The sequence below is a fragment of the Bombina bombina genome, chromosome 1 (assembly GCF_027579735.1).
Source record: "Bombina bombina isolate aBomBom1 chromosome 1, aBomBom1.pri, whole genome shotgun sequence".
In the NCBI taxonomy this organism is placed as follows: domain Eukaryota; kingdom Metazoa; phylum Chordata; class Amphibia; order Anura; family Bombinatoridae; genus Bombina; species Bombina bombina.
The window spans coordinates 336,170,775-336,192,436 of record NC_069499.1 but is presented as its reverse complement, the minus strand read 5'-3'; the positions used below and the strand labels follow the sequence as shown (position 1 = coordinate 336,192,436).

At 36.8% G+C, this 21,662-nt stretch overlaps 1 protein-coding gene across 4 annotated transcripts in view; it reads left to right on the top strand.

The window, feature by feature from the left end:
- The window catches only part of TNS1 (tensin 1), a 403,399-nt gene that overhangs the window by 229,504 nt on the left and 152,233 nt on the right, over window positions 1-21,662 (top strand). The gene's annotated exons all lie outside the window — the stretch shown is intronic.

Below are 21,662 nucleotides of genomic sequence, written 5' to 3'. Positions count from 1 at the left end.
TCTGTGTGCACATGACATAACATGAAAATGGCGGCACATGGAGTGCACACAGTATGAAACTGTTCATTCCTGTGCACACAGCCTATCACCATATTGGCAGTAGGTCGTACGCATGTTAAAAGTTATAATGCAGAAACATGTTCTGCAAAAGCAAGTCAATTCCACAAATGCAGTGCCAGTAATGATCTTTACACATATTCTAGTTCAGCAAAGGTAAAATGAGTGGTATTATATAACCATTTGTTTCCGTTATCTGTGAGTTTATAAAATGTATGGTTGGCTAAGGACCATAGGGGCAGGGGCGGGAATTACTCTGGGACATTATTAAGCAGCAGAGGTGTGTCAGCCTCACATTTCTCTGGTGGTGGTCTTGTAAATTTGGGAGCATGTTTGGAACAATATCCAAGTTGAAAAGCTGTGGGATTGAACTTGTGACCCAGAGAATGTGAGAGGCAGCCTTTGCCTCTCAGTATGATTTACACACACTCACTTATAGACTAAGAATACACACTTTTTATTTTCCCTTCAACTGTTCTTCTGCATTTACCAACCGATTGATGAACTATCTTTATTATTTATTAATATCTATTTTTTTTATTAATAATAAAATGATATATTTTATTATTCTAATAATAATAGGGGATGACTTTGCATGTCAAGATTAACAAATATCACATAATTAGAAATATTTTGGCCACAGTTAGCTCTACCCAACAGCTCGGTCTTAAAGGGAAAGAAGTTATAACAGTAAATTTCAAATTAGATTACAATAAAAAAAAAAATAGTATAGAAGTTTGCAAAAATGCTTTGATTAAAAGTTATTTCTGCTTTTGTGATTGTGTTTTTGTGCTTGTGGCTTACTGCCAGTATGGATGTAGGTGCATGCAAATACATTGTCCTGCAAGCATGACAGCTGGCAAATGCACAAGGCTGGTAATTATACTGGTAGAGGGTTACATTCTCCATCAACTTGTTATTTCCATTTGTAAACACTGGTGTAAACTGGTACCATGTGTAGTAACAGTACCCACCTGCACTAAAGATTACCTAACTCCGCCTTGATAAACACCTAAACTGCCAGAACGCTAGTGCATTAACCCCATAACTGCCACAAACCCCAACAGTAAACACTTAGAGAGGTCTTGCAATGGTGTGACCTGCAGTGGGGATGATTAAGGGCTAGAGGATTAGTGGGTAGTTTTGGTGGCAGGAGATATATGGGTGGGGGTAGTAGTAGAATAGTAGGTTTTAGCAGCAAGGTGGTATTGCGCTAGGACAATGAATACTGCTCACAAAATATCGCAAGGCACAAACAATAAACCAGACAATTTGAGAGCTCATATTTTTGCACTTAATTTCTGGCCCTGTATGTTTAATGCCTGCCGAGAAATTGCAGAGATTGTGAAACACAGATTGTAAGCCAATCATTTGCAGGGGTTAACACGTTTATAAAAGTCTGTTCTTACCAATACACAAATACATTTCCAATTAACTCTGAATAGTGTCAATTACATATGTGTCCTTGGTTGGTTTAATCTTCAAAACAAGGTTGCTCTGGGGTTTAGTCGAAAAACATTTTACAGATCATAAAATATTATTCTAGCAGACAAATTACATTCATGAAAACAAATTAACTAAGTACAGCAATTTAGATCCAATAAGAACATTTGGTCATGCTTTGTCCTGTGATTCCAATAGGAGAATAATATGGAATGAGTATGCGGTGAGGCTGATCTAAAATGTCATTTCCCCTTATCAGTAGCATCCTTGTGCAGTGGATTTTCATCCTTATACAAACATATTGGGATGGAACTGTTCTTCATAAGCATGAAATAATGTTCTGTGGTTTATAAATCAATGGACTCACAGACAGTTCGGATCTTTGTGTAACAGTTGTCTCTTGCGGTGCTGTGTTCTATCATCTTATCTAAAATGCCCTCTATGACTCTAATGGGGGAACTTGGCTGTAGTGCTCGCTACCTTGCCCAGTCACTCTCTGTTCTCAAACAAGCTGCTTTGGCTATGTATGCACCAGTATCTGTGAGGGACTGGCATGTCCTGTCTGGACTTGTGAAACCAGTGTTTACAAACTCCAGCAAATCCTTTGTACGACTGACCTAGGAGGTGCAAAAATGCATCTTACTTTTGATTTGTTGCTGTAATGTTGAAATCTGTTTGCAGAACTTTGGCTTTGTGTCATATTCCATTTTTAAAATTCTTTCTCAAACTCATGTTACATGTCTTCTGTAACAAGAATTATTGGTTTATTTTGTACACATAGAACACTAGTCACTGTAACATTGGGATAATAAATCACCTGGTTTTATTTTAAAGGGAAGTAAATGTGCCATATGAAAATGTTGTAATGTTTTAGAGCATTTCTTTATAGCACCGTTGCTTGCATATAACTGTGTTATCAACCCCAGCAGTTAAACACATAGTTAAAGGAACATAAAACAGGTTGAGATCTGTGCATATCCTAAAAGGGCTAATTAATTAAAAATAGTCTGCATAAAAAAATTGTTTAAAAATTGCTGGCAAGTATTTTCAAATAATTTCCAAAAATAAGAAAAATGAATTACATAGCTAAGCTGCCTAGAGCAGCCAACTCTACCCCTCTTATCAGTGTTTAGACACAGGCATTGTATTTCAACTGAGTTCACAGCTTCTAGGCATGCTCCAGCGGATAATCCCTATTCATTTTTGCATTCTACAAAACAACAATAGATATAGATACAGCCATAAAAGGAAATGTGTGGGGGGAGATAGAGCTGTACAATTTAGAAACTAAAAAGAAAGGGTTAATGGCGAGGCACTGCAGTATAAATTTGCAGGTAAAGTAATTAAAGTACATATTATTATATTTTGTCTCTATCCTAACTTGTTTTATGTCCCTTTAAGTCCACTGGCAGCATGGTATTCCAATCTTAAACTATTGCACACATACTGGTGAGCCAATGATTAGTGGCATATGTTTGCTGCTGCCAGTCACAGTTTATTCCCAACTACAAATATTCTAGTGGAAATATCTAATAACCTGTGAACTAGATCAAGGTACTTCTCCTCTTGTATTATTTTGTTGTACTTATTCTGTTTTATGTATCTGTATTTTTATTTTACCGTGGAGAAGTATCATTTTCTACCCCTGTTTATTTACCTATCTCTATGGACTTTGTCACCACTTTACAAATAACTGCTAATAATAAGTTGTGCTGTGTTTATGTTAATTTATAATACAGGTGAGCAAAACACAGCATAACCTTGTGTTAGCCAGCAGTTATATTCCTTTGCCACCATTTTCTGTATGTTGCCACACAGATACCCAAAAACAGTGCTGTATGAATTTCAAAAAAAGTTTTGTTAGCTAAAAAAGACGGGTATTGTTGCATTGGTAATTTGATCAGTAAAACAAATGAATCATGTAGATGACTTTGTAACCCCTATTCCCGGCTTTATAGCGATTCACAATCACCAAACACACACACAGCTTTTCCATTCACTTTATAAAAACTAAGTCCCCGTCAGACCTGTCCCCATTACCTTGTATGCCTTTAATACGCACAGTGATCAGTACAGGAGTTTGCAGAGGTCAATACATACACATTACTAGCAGAATTTTGAGCACAATGATTATTGCAAACCCTACAGCAGGAACTACTCATGTGGTCTCCAAAGCTTTGGGTGTTGTCCATGGCAGTCTCTGACTTGCCGGGCAGGTTCACCAGTGTCAACCAAAGGGTTAAGAGAATATTAAAAGATGAGGATAAGTGTTTTGTATGGTAAAAAAAATGTGTTTGAAAGAATGAAATTGTGGAGCGCCCAATGAGACACTTGGACAGGACTCACACATCCAATAAATAGCTCCCTCCCTCCCCCTGCACGATGAATCACCTGCTTCCATACCAATTGAAACTTCTTCAGCCTAGTATTTGGATATGAATTCTACAAGACAGAACCCTTTGTCAGCCATTACTCAAGTCTGTTCACATACTCTTTATAATATATAGTCATAAAAGGGCATGAACACTAGTCTATAGGATATTTAGCAGGTTGCTGTAATTCATCTGAGACTCAGCAGAAACGCTCTATATCAGGAGAGGGCTTATGTTAAGATCTCTCAAATGAAGTCATTGAAAAGCTCAGAGATGATGAATCAACAAGGACTGGGTCTGAAGCAGTGAATAATTATTTCCATTAGCTGGCAGAAGAGGCTGTTTTAGTGCAACGCTCTTGAAAGCCTGAATGGTAGAAAAATAAAGAATGGCACTTACAGGACAAATATGGGGCGGGGGGGGGGGGGTGTAGCATTCTTTAAGAGAACTGCTCAGCATTAGTTAAGGTCTAAACTGGTGGAAAAAGAATGAAAACACAAAGTAAAGTGCTGGGCTGGCAGGGCTCATTATAGGATTATGGCAAAGTTACATCTTGTTAACGCTTTCACTGCTTAGAATAAGTCCATTGTTTCTGATAGAGATGTAGAAACTTGAGCTGAACTGTCATTTTACTTTGGTTTTCAGGGAGAAGTTTTCTCCATCTGCTGGTTTCCTAGGGAGATGAGTCATTACAGAGAGCTGCCTCACACTTTAATGAATCAGATCCCAAGGGAAACATAGGAATCAGTTTGTCCCAGTGTAGTGTGTTTACCATTGAACATCAGCTTTAGTATGACCTGCTTAGTATAACTGTTCAGTATTTTAATCTTTAAATACTGGGATACGATATGGAGAAAAAAATTATGATTTTTTAATGAAATATTGCGATTGCAATTGAAATGTGATTTTATTAAAATCATTTTTAAATGTACATTTTGCATTAAGAAAATGCATTTAACTAGTCTACACAGCGGCTTGTTCCCTTTGCAATTGGCACTGCAGACTGAATAGGCCAGAGAAAAGAGCCACGCCAGCCCGGCTTCATCCTTGTCTGTGCACACCTCAGGACTGAAGCAACAAACCATGAGGCAATTAAAATGGCGGCAGTAACGATATGTGCTCTGACCATGATGTGACAATTATTGGTCCCCTCCCTGGAGGAGTGATTAGTGCTGCTGGGTTAGACTAGAGCCATTTTTTATTGTTTGATTTGCTAAAACAAATTGCAGCCTCATGTGATTTTGATATTGTGTAGCCTCTTATCTCGATAAAATGCATCATACGATTAATTGCACATCCTTACTGGGATATATGCAGGTAGAATTACTAATTTGTTTGAGCAAATTTATAAAGTGTGCAATACAAAAATGAAAACATATATGTCATATACTGTATACTTAAATGGACAGTTCACCCCAAAACATTTTTATTTTTAATTTAAAGCATTTAAGTATACCAGTCCGAATCAATAAGTACACATTTTTTTCCCCATAAAGATATATATTTTTTTATATTACGTTTTATATTATGATTTTCAGCAGGCTTGTCTATACCCTGTATTACCTTTTTGATACGTGCATTTAGCCTGTTTAGCCTTAAGTTGCTTTGCGGTTGTGACCCGCCCCCCAATGACGTAATTGTAAGTGTGAACACGGACGCGCACTCCATAAAAGCGCCTCTGTGTTCATCATTGCATTTTTCATTTAGCTTGTGCCCAGATATGTTGCGCAGTCTCAGAAGGCACCTTCCTGCATTTCAGTATCTTCTCTATACCGAAGGTAAGACGATCTCTCACAGTTCACTGACATCTCACTGTGCTCAGACTTAGTAACGCTACTTAGTTCCAACATAGAGTGATGTTGCTTATGCATTGTGTACTTTAGTTGTGATACTTAGGCTAGTGGTGCCCATATATATATATATATATATATATATATATATATATATAGTATCTCACAAAAGTGAGTATACCACTCACACACTCACATTTTTGTAAATATTTTATTATATGTTTTCATGTGACAACACTGAAGAAATTACACTTTGCTAAAATGTAAAGTATTGAGTGTACAGCCTGTATAACAGTGTAAATTTGCTATCCCCTTAAAATAACTCAATAACTCAACACACAGCCATTAATGTCTAAGCCGTTGGCAACAAAAGTGAGTACACCCCTAAGTGGAATTGTCCAAATTGGGCCCAAAGTGTCAATATTTTGTGTGGCCACTATTATTTTCCAGCACTGCCTTAACCATCTTCGGCATGGAGTTCACCAGAGCTTCACAGGATGCCACTGGAGTTCTCTTCCACTCCTCCATGATGACATCACGGAGCTGGTGGATGTTAGAGACCTTGCGCTCCCCCACCTTCCATTTGAGGATGCCCCAAAGATATTCAATAGGATTTAGGTCTGGAGACATGCTTGGCCAGTCCATCACCTTTACCCTCAGCTTTTTTAGCAAGGCAGTGGTCATGTTGGAGGTGTTTGGGGTCGTTATCATGTTGGAATACTGCCCTGCGGCCCAGTCTCCGAAGGGAGGGGATCATGCTCTGCTTCTGTATGTCACAGTACATGTTGGCATTCATGGTTCCCTCAATTAACTGTAGCTCCCCAGTGCCATCAGCACTCGTGTAGGCCAAGACCATGACACTCCCACCACCATGCTTGACTGTAGGAAAGACACACTTGTCTTTGTACTCCTCACCTGGTTGCCGCCACACACGCTTGACACCATCTGAACCAAATAAGTTTAACTTGGTCTCATCGGACCACAGGATATGGTTCCAGTAATACATGTCCTTAGTCTGCTTATCTTCAGCAAACTGTTTGCTGGCTTTCTTGTGCATCATCTTTAGAAGAGGCTTCCTTCTGGGACGACAGCCATGCAGACCAATTTGATGCAGTGTGCGGCGTATGGTCTGAGCACTGACAGACTGACCCCCCACCCCTTCAATCTCTGCAGCAAAGCTGGCAGCTCTCATATGTATATTTCCCAAAGACAATCTCTGGATATGATGCTAAGCACGTGCACTCAACCTCTTTGGTAGACCACGGCAAGGCCTGTTCTGAGTGGAACCTGTCCTGTGAAACCGCTGTATGTTCTTGCCCACCATGCTGCAGCTCAGTTTCAGGGTCTTGGCAATCTTCTTATAGCCTAGGCCATCTTTATGTAGAGCAACAATTCTTTTTTTCAGATCCTCAGAGAGTTATTTGCCATGAGGTGCCACGTTGAACTTCCAGTGACCAGTATAAGAGAGTGTGAGAGCGATAATACCAAATTTAACACATCTGCTTCCCATTCACACCTGAGACCTTGTAACACTAACGAGTCACATGACACTGGGGACGGAAAATGGCTAATTGGACCTAATTTAGACATTTACACTTAGGGGGGTACTCACTTTTGTTGCCAACGGTTAAGACATTATTGGCTGTGTGTTGAGATATTTTGAGGGGACAGCAAATTTACACTGTTATACAGGCTGTACACTCACTACTTTACATTGTAGCAAAGTATCATTTCTTCAGTGTTGTCACATGAAAAGATATAATAAAATATTTACCAAAATGTGAGGGGTGTACTCACTTTTGTGAGATACTGTATATATATATAATGTCATTAGAAAACGATCCTCAGATTCTTACCAGTATCTCTCCTTTCATTATTTTTCAACAATGCTGTATTTCTTTCTCTGTGCTGCTTTATTTGAGTTTCTCACCTACTGTATATCTAGACTCCGAGTCCTGTTTTTTCCTCAAATATTAATATTGTCACATTGCAATTATAAATTAATTCTAATAATGATAAAAATTTAGATTTGTATCCCCCTAAAAAAAAATCAGTTTTCTAGTTCCTCCATAATAGATAGTATTATCATTAGGCACTGATGAAACGTAGGCCATCCCTCGCCTCTACCCAGTTCTGCCTTTTTTATCCGTAACTACTTTGGAATGTGCGGACAATAATAAAAGTTTCCTCTCTAGCTTTAAATAGCTGCTACCAAGAGACACTGTTTGTCTGATACATTCAGTGCTTTTCTGGCTCTGGGTTCTGGCTCTCACACTACTTACCCACCCCTCTTTCCTTCGTTTAAACACACAATATTTTCATTCTAGTTTTTTTTTAAATAATTGAGGAGATTTAAATGTTTTTCATTTTTTAGTCAAATCAGCTATGAAAATATCCAGAATCTCAAGTAATATTAAAAGGCTGTACAGAACGCTGACAATTCATCTGCTTATCTATTCCAGCACGGAATGGCTAAATATTTCTGTGCATTTGTTAAAGGGATAGTAAAAGTAACTTATTCAGTACAAAGAAAAATTAAGATATTTTTTTTTTTCTCCAAAAACAAAAGTTTAGAATTTATGAATGTGATCAGAATCTCTTGGTTGTAAACGGACAGTTAATGTCCCTGTGTATTGCAGTGTATTCCAAACGCTGCAGTATGTAGATTGCATAGAACAAAATGAGACTTTGAAAATGGGGCAGTACCCTCAATGGTATACCTGCTGTACCCTTTAACATGGGTACATATTGGTACCCTTGCAGATTGTACATTTCAAAGGCAAATATGTACCTTTGGTGACAAAATTGGACCTCTGTGCTATGGTACCATAATGTACCCTTAAATTGGTGCAAATTTGGCCTTTTAAGGGTACTGCTTCAGTGGCAACACACTATTTAATTTACAGTGACACAATCCACTTAAACATAAATCTAGAGAAAATATATAGACAACAACATAATCATAAAATATAACTCTAACAAAAGGTTGAAGCATAAACAATAAAACTCACAACCATACATTTGCATTGTCACCCATTGGAAAATATATGCAAATGAGTCTTTTTCCACAGTACACATTTTGGTGATGAACCTTCTACCAATAGAAGGTGCTGTGTTACACAATGCCCAGGAACTTTCAACCGCTGTCGCACAATGTGCGGGAACTTCCTACCAACAGATGGCGCTGTGTTACACAATGCCCAGGAACTTTCAACCAACAGATGGTGCTGTGTTACACAATGCCTCAACCGCTGTCACACAATGTGCGGAAACTTCCTACCAACAGATGGCGCTGTGTTACACAATGCCTCAACCGCTGTCACACAATGTGCGGAAACTTTCTACCAACAGATGGCGCTGTGTTACACAATGCCTCAACCGCTGTCACACAATGTGCGGGAACTTTCTACCAACAGATGGTGCTGTGTTACACAATGCCTCAACCGCTGTCACACAATGTGCGGAAACTTCCTACCAACAGATGGCGCTGTGTTACACAATGCCTCAACCGCTGTCACACAATGTGCGGAAACTTCCTACCAACAGATGGCGCTGTGTTACACAATGTCTATGTATGTGATGGGAACTGGCTCTTAGCTCATGCTTATTTTATATAGTTTAAAATAATATTTTTTCTTTGTAATTTAAGTTAATATATTTGCTTTATGTGTAAAATGTATTATCTTGATGCTCTAAAATAAACATTAAAATGTTAATTAAGTGCTTGTATGCTGTTTTGAACCAGCGACACAGCATCCGTGAAGATACAGGTTGTTAAAGGGACAGTCTGCACCTTAGTCATCTTAAAGTCTTACTTTAGATTAAGCTGCAAATATCCTCTTGCATCCTTTTCTATATCATGCAACAGTAACAGTTAAAAAGTTATTGTTTCTGGTCACTTTGAAATGGCTACCAAGCTCTTCCCACTGATGACATCACGATCTGGGCTCAATTAAAGGCTTCACTAGTTACAAAAGACTCGCTATTTCACTAATAACTGATACAATTATAATAAAAAAATAGCTTTTTCACCGTTACTGCTGCATGATATAGAAGGGGTGAAGGAGGATAGACTTAATCTAAAGTAAGACGTTTAGGTGACTAAGGTGTAGACTGTGCTTTTTGTCCACCTCTTGCAAATAACCAACAGCCACTGAACATGAACTATTGTGCTGTACAACATGTATTTTGTATTCATTTTTGGTGATTGCCAATTATGTGTTCATTAAGCTATTAAGATTACTGTAGATAACTTTATGTAGCCTAAGTATAAAATAGCTGTTTATGATCTTGGGAAATAATAACGTTCAGGTGCATAAATTATATGTACTTGAAGGGTTTGACAGCCTTGAGCCACTTAAACCTTTTGGTCACACAAGTGATTGTACCCTTGTTTGGGGATTAAATGGTATAAACATCGGCCCTTTAACAGTTTTAAAAATATATTTTCCTTATTTATCCCTAAATGGTACATATTAGTTCATTGAGGTGTAACAATGACTCATTGAGGGTACAACCACAGCAGTTGTACCCCAAGTGTTCGCAAACAGACTCCAACTGTACCCTTTTTTCTGTCAGTGTAGTGATAAAATTGCAAAAGCAATTGTGAGCTCTCTTGCACGAACTTGTGGTAACTAACAGTCTGAATACTTTCAATAACGAGCACAATGTATAAACTTACGCTCGTATTACAACAGGTCTGTGGTTAACCCTTGTACTTAAATAATACCAATAACACAGAAAATATTAACCAACGTGAAAAGTAACTGTGATTGCTCATACAGGAGTTCATAAACCATCAAACTGGCCTCTTTGTTTTTTTTCACACTATTTCAATAAGTTTTACAAAGAACATTGTTTTTGTGCATCGAGAAAACACACTAATGCCATTTTTAGTTATACTTAAAGGGATAGTGTACTATGTTTCCCCTTAATGTGTTTACAATGACTTGTTATAGAAACTGTATAGTTTGATAAACATCCATGGGAAATTGGTCCTTTAGTTATATTGTGTATATGAAATAGCTGTTTCTGCTGATTGAAACCTCAACCTAATCAAATCAACAGAGCTTATCTTTATATTTACTCAAAATCCTCCTTATCTTTTCTCTCGCTGTATACACAGTAGGACTAGTACTTAGAGAGAAAAATTGGAAAATTAACAATTTATTGTCTCTCTCTCTCCTACTACCCCAGTGAGAGCTTGATTTCTGCTAAATGTTCTTGTTTACACAAATTTGTAAGTACAGTATTTCGTGTTGTGATGTGGTGACAATAACATATATATTTAGAGGTTATGGTATTTGTTTTTAAAGGGAAAAGAAAAACATTCTTTGTTACTCCATTTCAGCTGGGGCATTACAGTACATGTGTGTATGACGTATAATTTGTATGCATTATACTGTAAACTTGCTAATTATACCCTTTTTGTAACTTTGCTTATAAAAAAAATTCACATCTGACTGTTGCAACAAGTCAGGAGAGGGGAACTGAACTGAAAACAGATAAATCTCAGAAGCACATTCTGTTGGATTGTGAGCACCCAGGAGGCAGCCTCTTTTAGCCCACTTGTGCTTTAGCAGTGGAGAATTTTTCAGAAATCTGGTTCAAAAAGGACAATCCAGTCCTAAAATACAACACAGTTACCCTGCTTTAAACAATAGGTTTATACAGCTAAAGCTAACCACATTGTATGTTTTAGCCTGTCTTCATCAGTGGATGTGCAGCTATGCCCCTCTTGGCATGACGGGCTAAGGGTTTACATTGGGGTTGTCCCTGGGGAGATTCAGCCCCCAGGAGTATTTTGCATTAGCTATAAAAAAAAAAAATAGAGAGGAACTCTCTAGTTGGAAACTAAACAGCACACTGCTGTATCCTTAGACCATGGCTGTCAAAGTTCTCGATTAATAAAGCAAGCCAAAAAGTTGCATTTGCCAGTTGTTTCTTACTATGCCAGGTCATTTTATATTGCATATATGAGATTCAGTGTGAGATTAGTTAAACTGCTGATATATAACTTGCCTCTGTAGACTGCCTTTTTATGACAAATTTCAAGAACTAATTTCCCCACAAACTACAACATCTGAGATATCTGGTATATGTATATGATCTATTCCATATGTAAGCAAAATAACTGCTTCCACTTCACCATCACATTCCTCTTGGAGTTCTCAAGGAAAAAAAAACTATTGATACAAAAATGATGGCAATGCAAAAGATATATGAACAAAGACGTTCAACAAATCTCCAACTTTCAGTCCAACCACACAAAGAAATAAATTGCTACACAGCCAAACCCTTTATTTTTACCACATCTGTTCTGATGAGGAAAACAGAGATAAGAATCTGTGTTTGTTTCCAAGTCTTTATCCAATAAGAACATTTAACTTGACAAACTGACAGAAAAATAGATTGTGCAGTTGGTGTAATATATATTCAGACAGAATAATAATGCCATGCCAGTGTTACACTTACTGGTCATAACCTAAGCAAACACTTAAAGGGACAAGGGACTCTCATCAATATGAAAGCGGTGTTTAATAAACATTTTTGCCTGGAAATTATGTAGTTAAATCTGTTTAAATTTAAGCTAATATACTACAAAGAAGGGTTTGTAGAAAAAGGTTAAAGGGACGTGAATGTAAAATTAAACTACAGCGAATCATGTCTGCCCGGCATATAATAAATTTACCCTTTTGAGTTGTCTACTAAAAGAAATGCAGTTGTGATAGGTAAATAAAATAACAAGGCTCTTTTTATGTTTAAATGGAGTGACAGCAAAAATGCTAAACATTCTTCTGTATTTTGGGCAAAATTGTCTTTGAAATTCCCAGTAGTGAGGGGGTTAAAGTACCTTTAAAAGTAGTAGAATTTCACAATCAACAAACATATAATAAAAAAAAACATTAGTAGTAGATTTTTTTTTTATTCTGACAAATGTCAAATAGTTCAGTTTTCTTAACCTCTGCATCATGTGACAACCATCAGGCAATCACAAAATGCATATATGTATAGTCTGGGAATTCTTGCACATGCTCAGTAGGACCTGGTGCCGAAAGTGTGCATATAAAAAGACTGCACCTTTTGACAATGGAAGTGACTTAGAAAGTTGTTTACAAATTCCTGCTCTATCTGAATCGTAAAAAAAAATAATTTTGACTCTTACTTCCTCTGCTAAGTCCAATATGGAACAGTTATAAATGAGTTACTGTAGAAGAGAAATGAAACAATGGCTGTTTATTATAGAACAGTATTAGGTTTGTGAAATCTGGTATATGCACTTCTTTTTCTCATGGGAATTAGAAAACTCAATTTTCAAAGATAACTTACAAGAAAAGGAAACAAACAATATAATGCAGTTTTTTTTAAGTACACACAACAAAAGATGTTTATTACAATCACTAAGGATTAAATGTCACATTTAAAAGAACATTTTAGTGCAGTGCTCCAGTTTTTGTATCATTTCAATTTAGATTGTTACTACTCCCATATGGGGAGACTAAGAATATATTATTATGTATGCTTCCTGCATTTACAGTATCTTAGTATTATCTCCATGACCAGTGAACCCAGTTCCCCTTGACTACGGTTAAAGCAATTTCTGCTGGAAGATCTTAGTATTCATATATCTCAATTATTTTAATCTTAAAGTGAATGTAAAGTCAGCTGTTCCCGCAAATACCGCATTAAACGTTATGTAAAAATAGGTCTACTTTAATTCATCATTATTTTAATAACTATTTTATTGGCTTGTATTTTTATGTTATATACCTACGATCTAACTACAATTCCTCCGCCCGCCATCTTTGATTTTTGATTAACAGAGTATGCTAAATATACTCAACCAATCCTAGAATCCCCCCCGGGGGGACCAGACCCCTTTTCGCAATGTCACTCGTCCTGAAAGCGCATGCGTTAGATCGCTGTTCTTTCACTGAGTTTGGATGCGCGTTCACGCTTCGCGCATGTGCTGTACAATTTTTTTCTGTCTTTGTCATTTTTCCACACTCTTCCTACTGCCAGGAAAGTTGCGATCGTACCGGGTATGATTTAAAAACATTTTCAATGACTTAGGGCTCGATGATTGAAAGCTCTCTGGGCTGGCGAGATTATTAAAGAATGCTCTCCAGTCCTTCTATTTCCCTTGTGGAATGATCTAAAGCCATTTTTTACCCTGAAAACAGGGTGTCTCGCTAAGGGGCGTATACTGCATTTTCATATGAAATGTGCACAACAAAATTCGTATTTTAAACATTATACAAAACAAATATTTGAATCATTCACACAAAAATAAGCAGGGGAAAATTGTATTGTTAAGGTGCATCAAAAATTGTAACAAAATTCTTCACCAAAAATCGTATGTTAAAAAACGTAAAATTAGTATCTAATTTACACAGGAATAAATCAAATTAAATATTCACAGCGTAAATCGTAATTGTAGTACACTGAATGTGCAAAAATCACACAGAAATTTGAATTTATAAATACAAAATGCAAAGCGTAATTGTTGTTTTTTCGTAAAATGGGCTGAACATGGGCGTTCCATGGGCGTATATGAAAATGTCTCACTAATCCCAGCGTAATTCTATAAAGATTTTCGCACTGCAGATATCACAGTTTTTTCTTGCCAACTAAAAGGTGGCGAGCTTTTGTCAAAACAATACGAACACTTATAACCCGAATAGAAAAACAAGTGCATACTACAATATAGGCGAATGTAAGATGCTATAAGCAGAAATCAGCGTAATGTGAGTTATATTGGCTGCAGGATTTTAATTTTAAAGTGCTCCCCCTGCTCTCTGCTAACTTAGCACTAAGGAGCGAAGTTTCCCTATCCAGCGAGCTCCATTACTTTTAATAGGAGCCATCTCGCAACTCGCAGGGACTGCCCCTTTTTTACGATCATTGCACTGGGGCAGCCCTGCGAGTGTCAGCGAGAAAAAGAAGGTTTGAGCTGGCGAACAATATATCATCGAGCCCTTAGTAACCATACTTTATAAAAATGAACATTATTGTGCACATAGTGCACTTCGTTTAAATCTTTTGTTTTTTAGTAGAATAAGAATATATATATACAGAGTTTTCATTTTGAGGAACATAATAAATATTGCCCAAATTTGGAATTATGCTTCCAACTAAATATCGTAGCAAATGCAGTAGTTGGAAAACAACGATGTCAGCTGCTTAACTCGATGCAACGATAGTATTCAATGAGTGTATTCATTCATTGAATACTATGTTGCTATTAAACTTAAACGCCGTTGAACGCATGCGCGGTTGTTGACAGAGACGGGAGCGCGCATTGCCAATACGTAAACAACGGGTGGGACTGCTCTATATGTAACAGGGAATAAAATAAGGAAGTAGCGGATGGGAGGAGCTGCTCTGGAAAATGACCGCAATTTGGTGATATAAATATAACATTGATTTATATTTTTTTTTTTTAAAAAAAGTTGCGGTTTTAGACATACAAGGAATTAAGATGTGAGCTCAAAACAAAGAAAATTTACATTCACTTTAAAGTTTGTCTTCACGTTGCAGCATTTGCTATGGATTATGACAAGGTCAAACGCCTGCTTTAAAATGTTACATTTCTACTGAAAATAAAGTTTGGCTTCTTTCTAGCTGGCAGCTTTTCTCCCATGCTGCTGAACAGCAGCAGACAAGGAGTTTGTGTAGAAATTTTGGGTCTGGTTTATTTTAGATGCTGTTAGATTTTAGGCAGCTGAACATTTCCCTTTAATGTGTTACTAGACTCAACAATATTCAGCTGGTGACAGGGGCTTGAAAACCTTTTCAGTTCATAAAAGAGTTTCTAGCAAGAAAGTAGGGCTTGGAATTGACAATACATTGTAGAACATTATGTTCTGGCTGCCTTATTATTGCTGGAAAAGTGCTGCCCGCATTAAGGAAGTGAGCTAAGTTTGGTTCCTCTGCCGTGTTCCATGGGGAGGATGGAGTTGGATGATGTATTTTTTTGTTGTGCTACTGAAGACCTTACTATCTAACATAGGAGTGAGAAAGGTTCCAAATTACATCCAAACAAATCCACATTTTTATATTTTCTGGTCATGTTAAATGACTAAGATATTTACATTTATTATGTGTGAAAATAAAAAAGAAGTGTGGCACCAATTAAATGGTATAGATTCATTAAAGCTTTATTCATCCCTGTTGGAGAGGCTGTATACAGGGAACAGGGTGCACATTTACCTATGTATAGGGACATACACAAATGTATATGTTTTGACTATGTGATATCCTGAACATCTACGGGGATCTGTAGGAAAAGTCACTTAAGGGCACCAACATCTACAAATGGCGTAATTTTAAATTGGGTTTTTAAAGGAGATCACTTAATTGCGACTGTGTGTTAATGTGTTAGTGCATATGCTTTTCAACAATAGATACCAAGATGTTGGAAGCTTAAGTATTTCCATGCAGCAATAGTACATGTCATGTCCATTGAAATCAATTTTCTTATGCAATTTTCCAATTTACTTCTATTATCAAATTTGCTTTGTTCGCTTAATATCCTTTGTTGAAAAGTATACCTAGGTAGGTTTAGAAGCAGCAATGCACTGCTGGGAGATAGCTGCATATTGCTGGCTTGCTCATATACCCCCCTTGTTGTTAGCTCGCCCAATGTGTTCAGCTAGCTCCCAGTAGTGCCTTGCCACTCCACTAAAAGAGAATGAAGCTATTTTGATAATAGATCTTACAGTTTTAAACAATTTACTTCTATCTGAATAACCTATAAAGACAATTGGGTTTCATGTCCCTTTAATGTTCTTTTAAATTGTAAGTTTCAGAAAATGAGTTTGATGTTTGAGTTTGCAGGTTTTCTTGAGTATCTAGACAGGACTAGTAGTGATGTTATTATTTATTCAGCAATTTCACTGGCATTCATCAGCTGGGCTGGTAAAAAGAATAAAAGGTCAGCTTATGCTTCAAGTGGCAATAGGGAATGAATTGCATTTGCATAATAAATGCAATTTGTTCACAGGCTGCTTCGACACTGGCATTATTATATGTAATTTGATTTGCCCATTCACTCTGTGCATTGTGTGGAGGGATTTAGGCCAGTAACCAGATCTGGGTTGCATTGACAATGACTCCAATTTCCCACAAGCCTTTGTGTTATCCCCATCTTATGACGTTCACTGAATACGCATTTCCAGTGGGAAAATTTGTCACAAAAGCAACACTGTGCTTTCACATACTACAGATATCACATTTACCCTTACATTTTAGCACAAAACAGAGGGTTCGTATTATATCTTCTTTACTTTTCACATAACAATAAAAACAAAACAACTAAAACACACAAACTTAAATACTCTGCTATCAATCAATTATCAAAATAATTGTAATCAAATAAAATAAATTTAGTATAAAATAGCCTGATATAGTTAATTTGTCTGAACCCTGTGTGCTCATCAGCACTCACAGACAGCTGCACAGCTTTCAGTGATGCAGGCAGGTAACCCCAGACAAGCCTGGGTGCAAAGCCCATAAGGAAAATTACAAAACACAATTACTAACACAACACATAACACAACACATAGAAAGTCTAACACTTCTTGCAAACACACAGCTAGATTAAAAGTAAAATGCAAGAGTTAGGTACAGCATTTGGGAAATGGGGTTAAGCCCAGTACCACGTCAAGGTCTCTTCCTCCCTGGGTCCCTAACCTACAGCCACACAATTTATGCCTTCCCCCAAAAACACTGAAATACAAGCACGGGTGACACAGGTCCATCATAATTTCCCTAGACACATTCAAAACAGGTAAATGGACTGTACTCTCAAACTGGACTGGGTACACAACCCATGACCCTGCAAAACTATATATACACATACACACAAAAATATGAACAAAAAATAAAAACATTAAAAATAAAAACAAAAACAAAGAAAATCCATTAAAATCATTTTAGGTCTATATAAAAAGGCTTTGTATGAATGCCCTTCAAATAATGTCCAAAGTAAAGCTTACAGGTGTACATAGAAGCCAACATAGTGGCAAAATAAAGCCTCTATATTATAGAATATCCAGGAATATCTCTGGAAAATGAAATGCTGAAAATTATTTTAGTTGTCAGAATATTAGCTTCCTTGTGTCTATGACAAGCTTAACACAACCTCTACATGCATAGTCACACTGTTATTAACACATTTTGTTTATGGAAGTAAATTGCATGGTCTGGGGGCCGATTTATCAAAGCGCCAACTGATAATGCGCTTGAATTCCGCGTCATATGCTACGCAAATCTGATCTGCCATAGTTAACAAAGTGTCAACATCATCAAATGTTGCAATGTTCGACGTATTATACGCTCCCGCAAGATCAATCTGATGCAGATCGATGCTTGCGTCATTCCAGATTTTTCAAATTCACATTCGACTCTATTTGACCTGCTTCCCAATTTATTAAACATTCAACAGGTATGCTCGCGTCTATTCCGCCGCAGCGTACCTATCGTTCAGACCGCCACCTTTGAAGACACGAATGTCATAGAAATCAATGGGAGTCTGAAAACACAAAAAGTTATGTTCGATGCTACAAGAGAATGAAGCATATTACATAATAAAAGTACTTATGGATTATGGGTTATGTTACATCTCTGTCTCTCATTACAAAGCAAGGGGATAATAATATTGCTTCAAATTTGGTACACTAGTAGATATAGGGATAAAAAATAAATAAATACATTACATAATATAGCTAACTTCCTTTTTGGATAAATCTATTTGCACTATGTTTAACGCATGTAATACAAGTCCCACTCTCCACTTTGCACCAAATTTGACGACGCAAACTCATAAAAAACCCACAAACTAGTGAAGTATTCCACCACTTTTGATTGGGATGTGCATAATCACATGATTTATGACATCAGCCAATCTGATTGAAATATACATTTTATACTATCACTAACGAATCAAATTGCTCGATACTTGTGTCATTGATCACTCATCAGAACTTGTAAGTGCCATTTGTTACATTGTGTATTATACTTTGAAAGTATGTATATGTGAAATTAGTATTAAAGTTAAATATTGATGATGACATTTGGGACACACAATGTAATATTTTAGACAATGATTTTAAAAATGGAATGATGTTTGATTCAATATAATCTTAAACTGATTAGTGTAAAGGTAGAGTCTACCTAACATTAAACTGTCATGAATCTGATACAGCAGAAATTAAAATCACCTCTTTACTGTCATACTATTTTTAGTGTTCTTCTTCCTTCTCTTGAATTTCATTTTCATTAAGAAATGTCATGTAATATGCCAGACAATTTTATCTGTGTAGGGTTGGTGTTTAAAACTAGACTGCAATCAGGAGGGGTTACACAGGTGCAGAGAGAAAACTGTCCCAGCTCTTAAAATATCCATTAATTGCAAATAAATACATATGATACCCTGATTACATGTTATATTCAGAAGTATTCTTGCTCAGAATAATAATATATTTACACTATATACATATAGTGGTATAAATACACACAGATATGAAAGAGAACATTGTTTAGAGCAAAAACACTAATTTAGGGACATGTAAATATGTTTGCAAAAGATTTCTGACGTAACATATATATATATATATATATATATATATATATATATACACACATACATACATACATACAAGTATGTGCAAAGATATATGTACAAATTCTAGCATTATTAATCATTTAAAAAAAAGAAAAGAAAAAAACATGAGAAAGGCATATCATGCTTTTTAGAAATACAAATATACATTAATTTATGTGAAAATATTATATATCAGTTTTTTTATAACAAATACATAGAAAATAACTATCTATGAGATATTATTGTTTGTTAAGGTATAAATGTAGCTATTTCTTGGAGCTTAACAGATGACAAATAAAAGGACAGTAATGAAATGGTATAAATAAAGTTGGAAAAAACAGAATATCCGCGACATCGATGACTCTTATTTATTAACAGTCCGATGTTCATTGCTCTGTACTTGACATGCGTGCTTTTGACAGAGTTTTTAATAAATTAGGACGTTGTATGTAGATTTGCGGCAGCGATGTCTGACGAGCGTATTGACGCCAGCGAATGCACAGAGATTGACGCTTTGATAAATCTGAATTATTAAAGTTTAATTTTGACTTGAGTGTCCCTTTAAGATTTGTTGCTTTGATTTTGTATTCAATTTTGCCAAGACTCGGAAATTAATTGTAATCATTTAAATTAGTTTTACTTCCTGTAGTTATTTGAAAATAAATTAGGTATCCTGATTGCAAGTGAACAGCACTCTGATTTACAGGGAGTGCAGAATTATTAGACAAGTTGTATTTTTGAGGATTAATTTTATTATTGAACAACAACCATGTTCTCAATGAACCCAAAAAACTCATTAATATCAAAGCTGAATAGTTTTGGAAGTAGTTTTTAGTTTGTTTTTAGTTATAGCTATTTTAGGGGGATATCTGTGTGTGCAGGTGACTATTACTGTGCATAATTATTAGGCAACTTAACAAAAAACAAATATATACCCATTTCAATTATTTATTTTTACCAGTGAAACCAATATAACATCTCAACATTCACAAATATACATTTCTGACATTCAAAAACAAAACAAAAACAAATCAGTGACCAATATAGCCACCTTTCTTTGCAAGCACACTAAAAAGCCTGCCATCCATGGATTCTGTCAGTGTTTTGATCTGTTCACCATCAACATTGCGTGCAGCAGCAACCACAGCCTCCCAGACACTGTTCAGAGAGGTGTACTGTTTTCCCTCCTTGTAAATCTCACATTTGATGATGACCACAGGTTATCAATGGGGTTCAGATCAGGTGAACAAGGAGGCCATGTCATTAGATTTTCTTCTTTTATACCCTTTCTTGCCAGCCACGCTGTGGAGTACTTGGACGCGTGTGATGGAGCATGAAAATCATGTTTTTCTTGAAGGATGCAGACTTCTTCCTGTACCACTGCTTGAAGAAGGTGTCTTCCAGAAACTGGCAGTAGGACTGGGAGTTGAGCTTGACTCCATCCTCAACCCGAAAAGGCCCCACAAGCTCATCTTTGATGATACCAGCCCAAACCAGTACTCCACCTCCACCTTGCTGGCGTCTGAGTCGGACTGGAGCTCTCTGCCCTTTACCAATCCAGCCACGGGCCCATCCATCTGGCCCATCAAGACTCACTCTCATTTCATCAGTCCATAAAACCTTAGAAAAATCAGTCTTGAGATATTTCTTGGCCCAGTCTTGACGTTTCAGCTTGTGTGTCTTGTTCAGTGGTGGTCGTCTTTCAGCCTTTCTTACCTTGGCCATGTTTCTGAGTATTGCACACCTTGTGCTTTTGGGCACTCCAGTGATGTTGCAGCTCTGAAATATGGCCAAACTGGTGGTAAGTGGCATCTTGGCAGCTGCACGCTTGACTTTTCTCAGTTCATGGGCAGTTATTTTGCGCCTTGGTTTTTCCACACGCTTCTTGCGACCCTGTTGACTATTTTGAATGAAACGCTTGATTGTTCGATGATCACGCTTCAGAAGCTTTGCAATTTTAAGAGTGCTGCATCCCTCTGCAAGATATCTCACTATTTTTGACTTTTCTGAGCCTGTCAAGTCCTTCTTTTGACCCATTTTGCCAAAGGAAAGGAAGTTGCCTAATAATTATGCACACCTGATATAGGGTGTTGATGTCATTAGACCACACCCCTTCTCATTACAGAGATGCACATAACCTAATATGCTTAATTGGTAGTAGGCTTTCGAGCCTATACAGCTTGGAGTAAGACAACATGCATAAAGAGGATGATGTGGTCAAAATACTCATTTGCCTAATAATTCTGCACTCCCTGTATTTGGGAACTTTATTAATTAATACATGTTTAATTCTCCTTAGAATGTGAATTTGTATGTAATTAGCTAATACTATTAATAGGAATATGAGTTTAGATAGTTACATTAAAACTCTCAGCCATTAATATGTAAAAAATG